An 8,775-nucleotide genomic window follows, 5' to 3' on the forward strand; every position below is an offset into this window, starting at 1 on the left:
TAGGATAATATTAAAGTTTCGTTAAGAAATTTTAATGTTTCGATAGTTAATTATGAAAAAGGATTAAATTGGAATAGGGATAAAAGTTTAATTATAGATTAAAGAAAAGTTAAAAGGACCAAATAGGCAATTATGCCTTTTTCCAAAGTTGAGGCGGCAAGTATAAAAATCTGAGATTTTTATGTGTTAAAAAAATATTATATTATAGTAATGATTATGTTTTTTATATTATATTATTATTAATATATTATATTATATTATATATATACATAAAACAAAAGAAAGAATAGAAAAAAAAAGAAAGAAAAGAAACAGAATAGAAGAGACGAAACAGAGAAAGAAACAGAGAGCAAAACGGGCAGAGAAGGAAGGAAAGAAAGAAAGAAAGAAAGAAAAAGAAAAAGGGAAATTTAAGGTTTTAAGGTTCCAAGCTCAATTGGTAAGTCAAATTAAGTCTTTTTCTTATAATTTTTGAGTTTTTGGAATCCTAGAGATAATACTACTTGATTTATGTTGATATTTTGAAAGTTAGTAGATTGTTAGACATGAGTTATGTTGAATTAATTGATGAACTAGAGGTTAAAATGATTGAATTTTAAGTTAGAAGTTAGTAAAAGATTGATTTGTAAAATAAAATATAAGTTTTGAATTGATAGGGCTTAAATTGGAAAAAAATACCAATATTCATAAGTATATGTTAGAGTGTGATTTTGATATTGCCATAGAAGGGAAAAATGATCAGCATGTCATAAAACATAAGAAAATAGGATGAAGTTTAATTTACGAGCCTTGGGGCAAAAGTGCAAATATGTGAAAGTTTAGGGGTAAAAATATAATTTTGCAAAAGTTTGGGTCAAGGACTGTTTTAATAAATTTGAATATTAAATAAGTTAAATTTGCTATTATAGATCAAGAAGAACGAAATTTGGGAGTAGATCGGGGAAAAGAAAAAGTAAAGGACTAAATTGTAAAGTTTAGTCACATTTTGTATCAAGGTAAGTTTACAGTAAATAAATGCAATATTCTTTTATTTTACATTATTATTGTCAATTTCCAGCATTTATATATTTATGTTATGAAAATATTTAAAGTCGAATTTAAGGTGAAGTGACAGAGGAAAAGTGTTAGAAAGCTCCGGTTGAACCCTAGGAATGTTAGGATATTAGGGTTGACAGGACAGAACAGAAATGAGCCATGTAAGTCCATATTAGAAATATGGCTTTGGAGACAGGATTGAGCCATGTAAGTCCATATTATATATGGCATTGGAGACAGGAATAATTCATGTAAGTCCATGTTAAAGACATGGCATTGGCAGGATATTGATAGACAGGAACGACCCTAGTATCCTTAGTATTCCGAGTGGTTCAACGGGTCAGGGTACGAGTTAAATTACAGTGAATTAACAGCAAAGGAAAAGTAGATTATATTTATGAAAACGGAAAGGTCAGGTAAGAAAGAAGGTAAGGGAATAAAGAAGAAGATAGAAATTGAGAAGTAAAGAAATTTATGATGTTAGATGATATTATGCATAATTATCCATTATGTTGAATGTTGTGATTTATTTGCTTGTAAGCTTACTAAGCCTAGTGCTTAATCTCTTTATTTTCTTCTTCTTATAGTACTTATCTAGCCACTCGGGGATCGAAGGAAACGTCGGAGGCCGATCACACTATCAAAGAAATAACTCGGTATAATTAGACGTTTTGTTTTGTGTATGGCATGTATAGAAACTTAGCTACTTTTGGTATAATATGAATAATGAGTGATGTGTAAGTAGTTGATGATGTATGGTTATTAAAATGATTAAGGATGAAGGTGTTTGTTGTTATGAAAGATTAGGTGATAAATTATGCATGGAAATCATAAAAGGATAAAATTTTGCAAAGAAACAGAATTCAGGCAGCACAGTGACGTGAATTTGAAAAATCACCCAAGATAGTATAAAATGAATTAGAGGGTGAATGATATATGGAATTAAAGCTTGTTGAGTCTATTTTCATGGAAAAATAACGGTGTAGAAAAAGGAAATTTATATTTTAAGATATGTGAATTTTAGTAAGATAGGGTCAGAACTGTTTTTGGAGTCCCCTGTTCTGAGTTTAGAAAATAATTACAAATTGTACAAAAATGGTTATGAGTTGAAATTTACATGCTTAGATTCCTTAATGAGTCTATTTTCTGTAGAAACAAGTAATAACTTCATATGAAAATCCTACAGTGAGAAAACTTATTTTTAGTGACTAGAGGTCAGGGCAGTCAGGTGGTGAAACAGGGGAGACTTTAACTAATAAACTGTACTAATTTGCTGAACCAAAAATTCTAAATATTTTATGGTGAGTAGATATATGAGTCTAGTTTCAGGGAAAATTTACGGAATTAAATTTCGAGTTCTGTAGCTCAAGTTATAATTAATTTAGTAACTGCTGCGCGATTGGACAGATTTGCTGCGAATAATGAAATAAATTTTTAAACCTAGTTTTTATGCTCCGAATTGGTAAGATAAGCTAAGTAATGCCTCGTGCTCGACTCCGGAAACGGTCTCGGGTAAGGGGTGTTACATTTTATTGGTATCAGAGCAGGTTTAGTCGGTTCTCGGAACAGTTAGTGTGAGAAAAAGTCTAGCTATACATGCCATACTTGTATTTTGATAGTGTGACGACTCCTGACAATTTTTTTAATAAACATTTTGTATCAAGTAATGGATCCCGGGCGAGCTGGTGATGATGATGTAGAAAGTAATGCGTCTGCTTCCACAGAAGGGGCAGCGCCATCTGAGAATAGGCCAGTAATAGTTGATCAGGGAGGAGTGACTCAAGAAGCTCTCTTCCGAGCTTTGAATGATTTGTTTGCCGAGTTCGTTCGTACGAATCCGGCAGTTAGACCTCCACCCCCTCATGATTCTCAGGCTACCCATGCAGCTCAAGCTTCCCTAGTCACAGGTACAATGGTAAGAGAAAAGCCACCAGTTGATAGAATCAGGAAACAAGGGGCAGAAGAGTTCCGAGCAACAAAAGATGATGATGCAGAAAGAGCAGAATTTTGGTTAGAAAATACTATCAGAGTCTTCGACGAATTATCTTGTACACCCGAGGAGTGTATGAAATGTGTAGTATCACTTCTTAGAGACTCAGCCTACTACTGGTGGAAGACACTTGTATCAGTTGTACCGAAAGAGAGGGTCACTTGGGATTTCTTTCAGGAAGAATTTCGTAAAAAGTACATCAGTCAGAGGTTTATTGACCAGAAAAGAAAGGAATTCCTGGAATTGAAACAAGGCAATATGACGGTGACCGATTATGAGCGTGAATTTGTCAGGCTCAGTAAATATGCTCAAGAATGTGTGTCCACAGAGGCTATCATGTGTAAAAGGTTTGAGGATGGGTTAAATGATGATATCCGACTGTCAGTGGGTGTCCTAGAAATAAAAGAGTTCGTTATTTTAGTTGAGAGAGCCTGTAAGGCAGAGGAGCTATTAAAAAGAAAAGGCAAAGTTGAGACAGAGACACAAGATACAAAGAAGAGACAGGTGAGCAGATCATTTCAGGCTACATCCAAGAGGCCCAAAGAGTTTTCTACCAGATTTAGCTTTTCGGCAGGGTAATCTAGTCAGAATAGAGGTAGCAAATTTAAGGATCCGAAGGCTCAGACCACATCGACTACGAGTGTAGGTAATGTCAGACAGGGTAGATCAGGGTGTCCACGGTGTGGTAGACTTCATTATGGTCCTTGTCGGGCAGGCGAAAATGTTTGCTATAAATGTGGTGCTCCAGATCATTTTGTACGAGAATGTCCAGAAATGGCTAACCGAGAGGTAACACAGAGTGCTAGATTCGGAAATGCTCCTACTAGAGGCAGATCACCGAGGCAACTAGGAGTAGGAGCAAGTAACAGAGGTACCTCTGGAGATTCAATTGTGAGACCAGATGTTAGAGCCCCTGCAAGGACTTATGCTATTCGTGCACGCGAAGAGGCATCCTTCCCCGATGTGATTACGGGTACATTTTCTCTACATGATATTAATGTCATTGCTCTGATTGATCCGGGTTCGACTCATTCTTATGTTTGTATGAAATTGATGCCTAGTATAAGTATGCCTATAGAATCTACAAAATTTGTGATTAAAGTATCGAATCCATTAGGCAAGCATGTATTAGTAGATAAAGTATGTAGAAATTGTCCTTTAATGATTAGAGGCTACTGTTTTCCGGCCGATCTCATGCTATTGCCATTTGATGAGTTTGATGTGATTCTTGGTATGGTGAAAGGTGCCGGATATTTACCGATCATAAAAGCTTGAAATACTTGATGACTCAAAAAGACTTGAATTTGAGGCAAAGAAGATGGTTAGAATTGCTTAAAGATTATGAGTTAGTGGTTGATTATCACCCAGGTAAGGCAAATGTAGTTGCTGACGCTTTAAGCAGGAAACTTTTATTTACATTGCAAGCTTTGAATACCAATTTAGCCATGTTAGATGATAGTTCTATTTTAGCTGAATTTAGAGCTAAACCGGTATTTCTTGAAGAGATTTGTGAAGCTCAGAAAGATGATAATGAGTTACAAGCTAAAAGAGTTCAATGTGAGTCAGGCATAGAATCAGATTTCTGGATTGGTTCTGATGGTTGTTTGATGTTTAGAGACAGAATTTGTGTACCAAAGAATGATGAGCTTATTCGAAAGATTTTACAGGAAGCACATAACAGTTCTTTATCTATTCATCCAGGCAGTACAAAAATGTATAATGATTTGAAGAAATTGTATTGGTGGGTAGGAATGAAAAGAGATATTTCAGAGTTTGTTTCTAGATGCTTGATTTGTCAATAGGTAAAGGCCGAACATCAGGTACCCTCAGGATTATTGCAACCTGTGCTAGTTCCGGAATGGAAATGGGACAGAGTTACTATGGATTTTGTGACAGGATTGCCGTTAACACTGAAAAAGAAAGATGCAGTATGGGTTGTGATTGATAAGCTAACTAAGTCAGCTCATTTTATCCCAATCCGTATGGATTATTCACTTGACAAGTTGGCCGAGTTATACATTTCAGAGATAGTTAGACTACATGGAGTGCATTATTGATGTTGAAGTATTGTTCTATCTATATGGTTGGAACGTCAGTTCTATTATGGCATTATGGTTTTTAATCTATCTGATGGTTGTGGCTTCGGTATAGTTTAAAGCTTCGATGTTAATGATTGAAATATTTTTATTATATATAATTCCTTTCTAGTTTTCGTGAAAGGGGTTGACATCGGCAAAAGTGTAGATGGAGGAAGATTGAGCTCAAACTTGTATTTTGGTTTTCACTTCTCAGGTAATTCTGAAATTATGTCAAAAAGTCAATAATGGAATGTCAAAATTCGTTTGAGTTAAATGCTATTTGTGGAAATTTTCGATTGGTGTTCCGAGAGGATTATGATATATGGTATATCTGGATTGTTTTGACAACAAGAAGATTGGATTATTCTGAAATGTTATTATCTGATAGATAAAATCGACTCAGTTGTTTTAATCAGAGTGGGTTATTCATTGAAAAGTTAATTGAGTTATAATCAGTGATGGAATCAGTACATCTTGGGTCTCCACAATGGGTTTAAATTATCTGTTTTCTTATCGCTGGATGGGTTTCCAAGATCTTCGTTCAAAGGTATTAAATAAGATAATTCGGGTTTCTCAGTTATGTTTCGACAGACAATTACTGGACATTTCTTGGTAGTCATACTACTAGTGAAAAAGTGATGGCAAGAAAACATCAGAGCTGCTCAGTTAAGTTCAGGCATAGTATCAATTTCTAAAATGAGTTTTGGTATGAGTTCGGAAGTGATATGAGTTATGATTAATTTTTATGGACTTCGATTGAAAGGGGTGAAGAAAGATTTGACTTAATAGCTTGTATCAGGTGAGAAATTTCGAGGACGAAATTTTTTTTTAAGGGGGGAGAGTTGTAACAGCCCAATTTTCAGTAGTGTCAGAACAGTGATTTGAGATCACTAAATTCGATGAAGAAGTTAGAAATATTTTTGAATTAGTGAATTTTGTGATTTAAAAGAAATTATTAGGTAAATTGGGTCGAAAACGAGGTATCGAGACCTCGATATTATAAACTGAGCCGTAAATATTTTTATAAATATTTACGGAGTGTCAATAGGATAATATTAAAGTTTCGTTAAGAAATTTTAATGTTTCGATAGTTAATTATGAAAAAGGATTAAATTGGAATAGGGATAAAAGTTTAATTATAGATTAAAGAAAAGTTAAAAGGACCAAATAGGCAATTATGCCTTTTTCCAAAGTTGAGGCGGCAAGTATAAAAATCTGAGATTTTTATGTGTTAAAAAAATATTATATTATAGTAATGATTATGTTTTTTATATTATATTATTATTAATATATTATATTATATTATATATATACATAAAACAAAAGAAAGAATAGAAAAAAAAGAAAGAAAAGAAACAGAATAGAAGAGACGAAACAGAGAAAGAAACAGAGAGCAAAACGGGCAGAGAAGGAAGGAAAGAAAGAAAGAAAGAAAGAAAAAGAAAAGGGAAATTTAAGGTTTTAAGGTTCCAAGCTCAATTGGTAAGTCAAATTAAGTCTTTTTCTTATAATTTTTGAGTTTTTGGAATCCTAGAGATAATACTACTTGATTTATGTTGATATTTTGAAAGTTAGTAGATTGTTAGACATGAGTTATGTTGAATTAATTGATGAACTAGAGGTTAAAATGATTGAATTTTAAGTTAGAAGTTAGTAAAAGATTGATTTGTAAAATAAAATATAAGTTTTGAATTGATAGGGCTTAAATTGGAAAAAAATACCAATATTCATAAGTATATGTTAGAGTGTGATTTTGATATTGCCATAGAAGGGAAAAATGATCAGCATGTCATAAAACATAAGAAAATAGGATGAAGTTTAATTTACGAGCCTTGGGGCAAAAGTGCAAATATGTGAAAGTTTAGGGGTAAAAATATAATTTTGCAAAAGTTTGGGTCAAGGACTGTTTTAATAAATTTGAATATTAAATAAGTTAAATTTGCTATTATAGATCAAGAAGAACGAAATTTGGGAGTAGATCGGGGAAAAGAAAAAGTAAAGGACTAAATTGTAAAGTTTAGTCACATTTTGTATCAAGGTAAGTTTACAGTAAATAAATGCAATATTCTTTTATTTTACATTATTATTGTCAATTTCCAGCATTTATATATTTATGTTATGAAAATATTTAAAGTCGAATTTAAGGTGAAGTGACAGAGGAAAAGTGTTAGAAAGCTCCGGTTGAACCCTAGGAATGTTAGGATATTAGGGTTGACAGGACAGAACAGAAATGAGCCATGTAAGTCCATATTAGAAATATGGCTTTGGAGACAGGATTGAGCCATGTAAGTCCATATTATATATGGCATTGGAGACAGGAATAATTCATGTAAGTCCATGTTAAAGACATGGCATTGGCAGGATATTGATAGACAGGAACGACCCTAGTATCCTTAGTATTCCGAGTGGTTCAACGGGTCAGGGTACGAGTTAAATTACAGTGAATTAACAGCAAAGGAAAAGTAGATTATATTTATGAAAACGGAAAGGTCAGGTAAGAAAGAAGGTAAGGGAATAAAGAAGAAGATAGAAATTGAGAAGTAAAGAAATTTATGATGTTAGATGATATTATGCATAATTATCCATTATGTTGAATGTTGTGATTTATTTGCTTGTAAGCTTACTAAGCCTAGTGCTTAATCTCTTTATTTTCTTCTTCTTATAGTACTTATCTAGCCACTCGGGGATCGAAGGAAACGTCGGAGGCCGATCACACTATCAAAGAAATAACTCGGTATAATTAGACGTTTTGTTTTGTGTATGGCATGTATAGAAACTTAGCTACTTTTGGTATAATATGAATAATGAGTGATGTGTAAGTAGTTGATGATGTATGGTTATTAAAATGATTAAGGATGAAGGTGTTTGTTGTTATGAAAGATTAGGTGATAAATTATGCATGGAAATCATAAAAGGATAAAATTTTGCAAAGAAACAGAATTCAGGCAGCACAGTGACGTGAATTTGAAAAATCACCCAAGATAGTATAAAATGAATTAGAGGGTGAATGATATATGGAATTAAAGCTTGTTGAGTCTATTTTCATGGAAAAATAACGGTGTAGAAAAAGGAAATTTATATTTTAAGATATGTGAATTTTAGTAAGATAGGGTCAGAACTGTTTTTGGAGTCCCCTGTTCTGAGTTTAGAAAATAATTACAAATTGTACAAAAATGGTTATGAGTTGAAATTTACATGCTTAGATTCCTTAATGAGTCTATTTTCTGTAGAAACAAGTAAGAACTTCATATGAAAATCCTACAGTGAGAAAACTTATTTTTAGTGACTAGAGGTCAGGGCAGTCAGGTGGTGAAACAGGGGAGACTTTAACTAATAAACTGTACTAATTTGCTGAACCAAAAATTCTAAATATTTTATGGTGAGTAGATATATGAGTCTAGTTTCAGGGAAAATTTACGGAATTAAATTTCGAGTTCTGTAGCTCAAGTTATAATTAATTTAGTAACTGCTGCGCGATTGGACAGATTTGCTGCGAATAATGAAATAAATTTTTAAACCTAGTTTTTATGCTCCGAATTGGTAAGATAAGCTAAGTAATGCCTCGTGCTCGACTCCGGAAACGGTCTCGGGTAAGGGGTGTTACATTAGAACCTTTCTATACAAGCTTTTGTTGTTTCGTTTGTTTAGCTGTACTTGTTTTGTTTTTGACAG

This window comes from Gossypium hirsutum, chromosome D12 (genome assembly GCF_007990345.1).
Source record: "Gossypium hirsutum isolate 1008001.06 chromosome D12, Gossypium_hirsutum_v2.1, whole genome shotgun sequence".
NCBI classification, from domain to species: domain Eukaryota; kingdom Viridiplantae; phylum Streptophyta; class Magnoliopsida; order Malvales; family Malvaceae; genus Gossypium; species Gossypium hirsutum.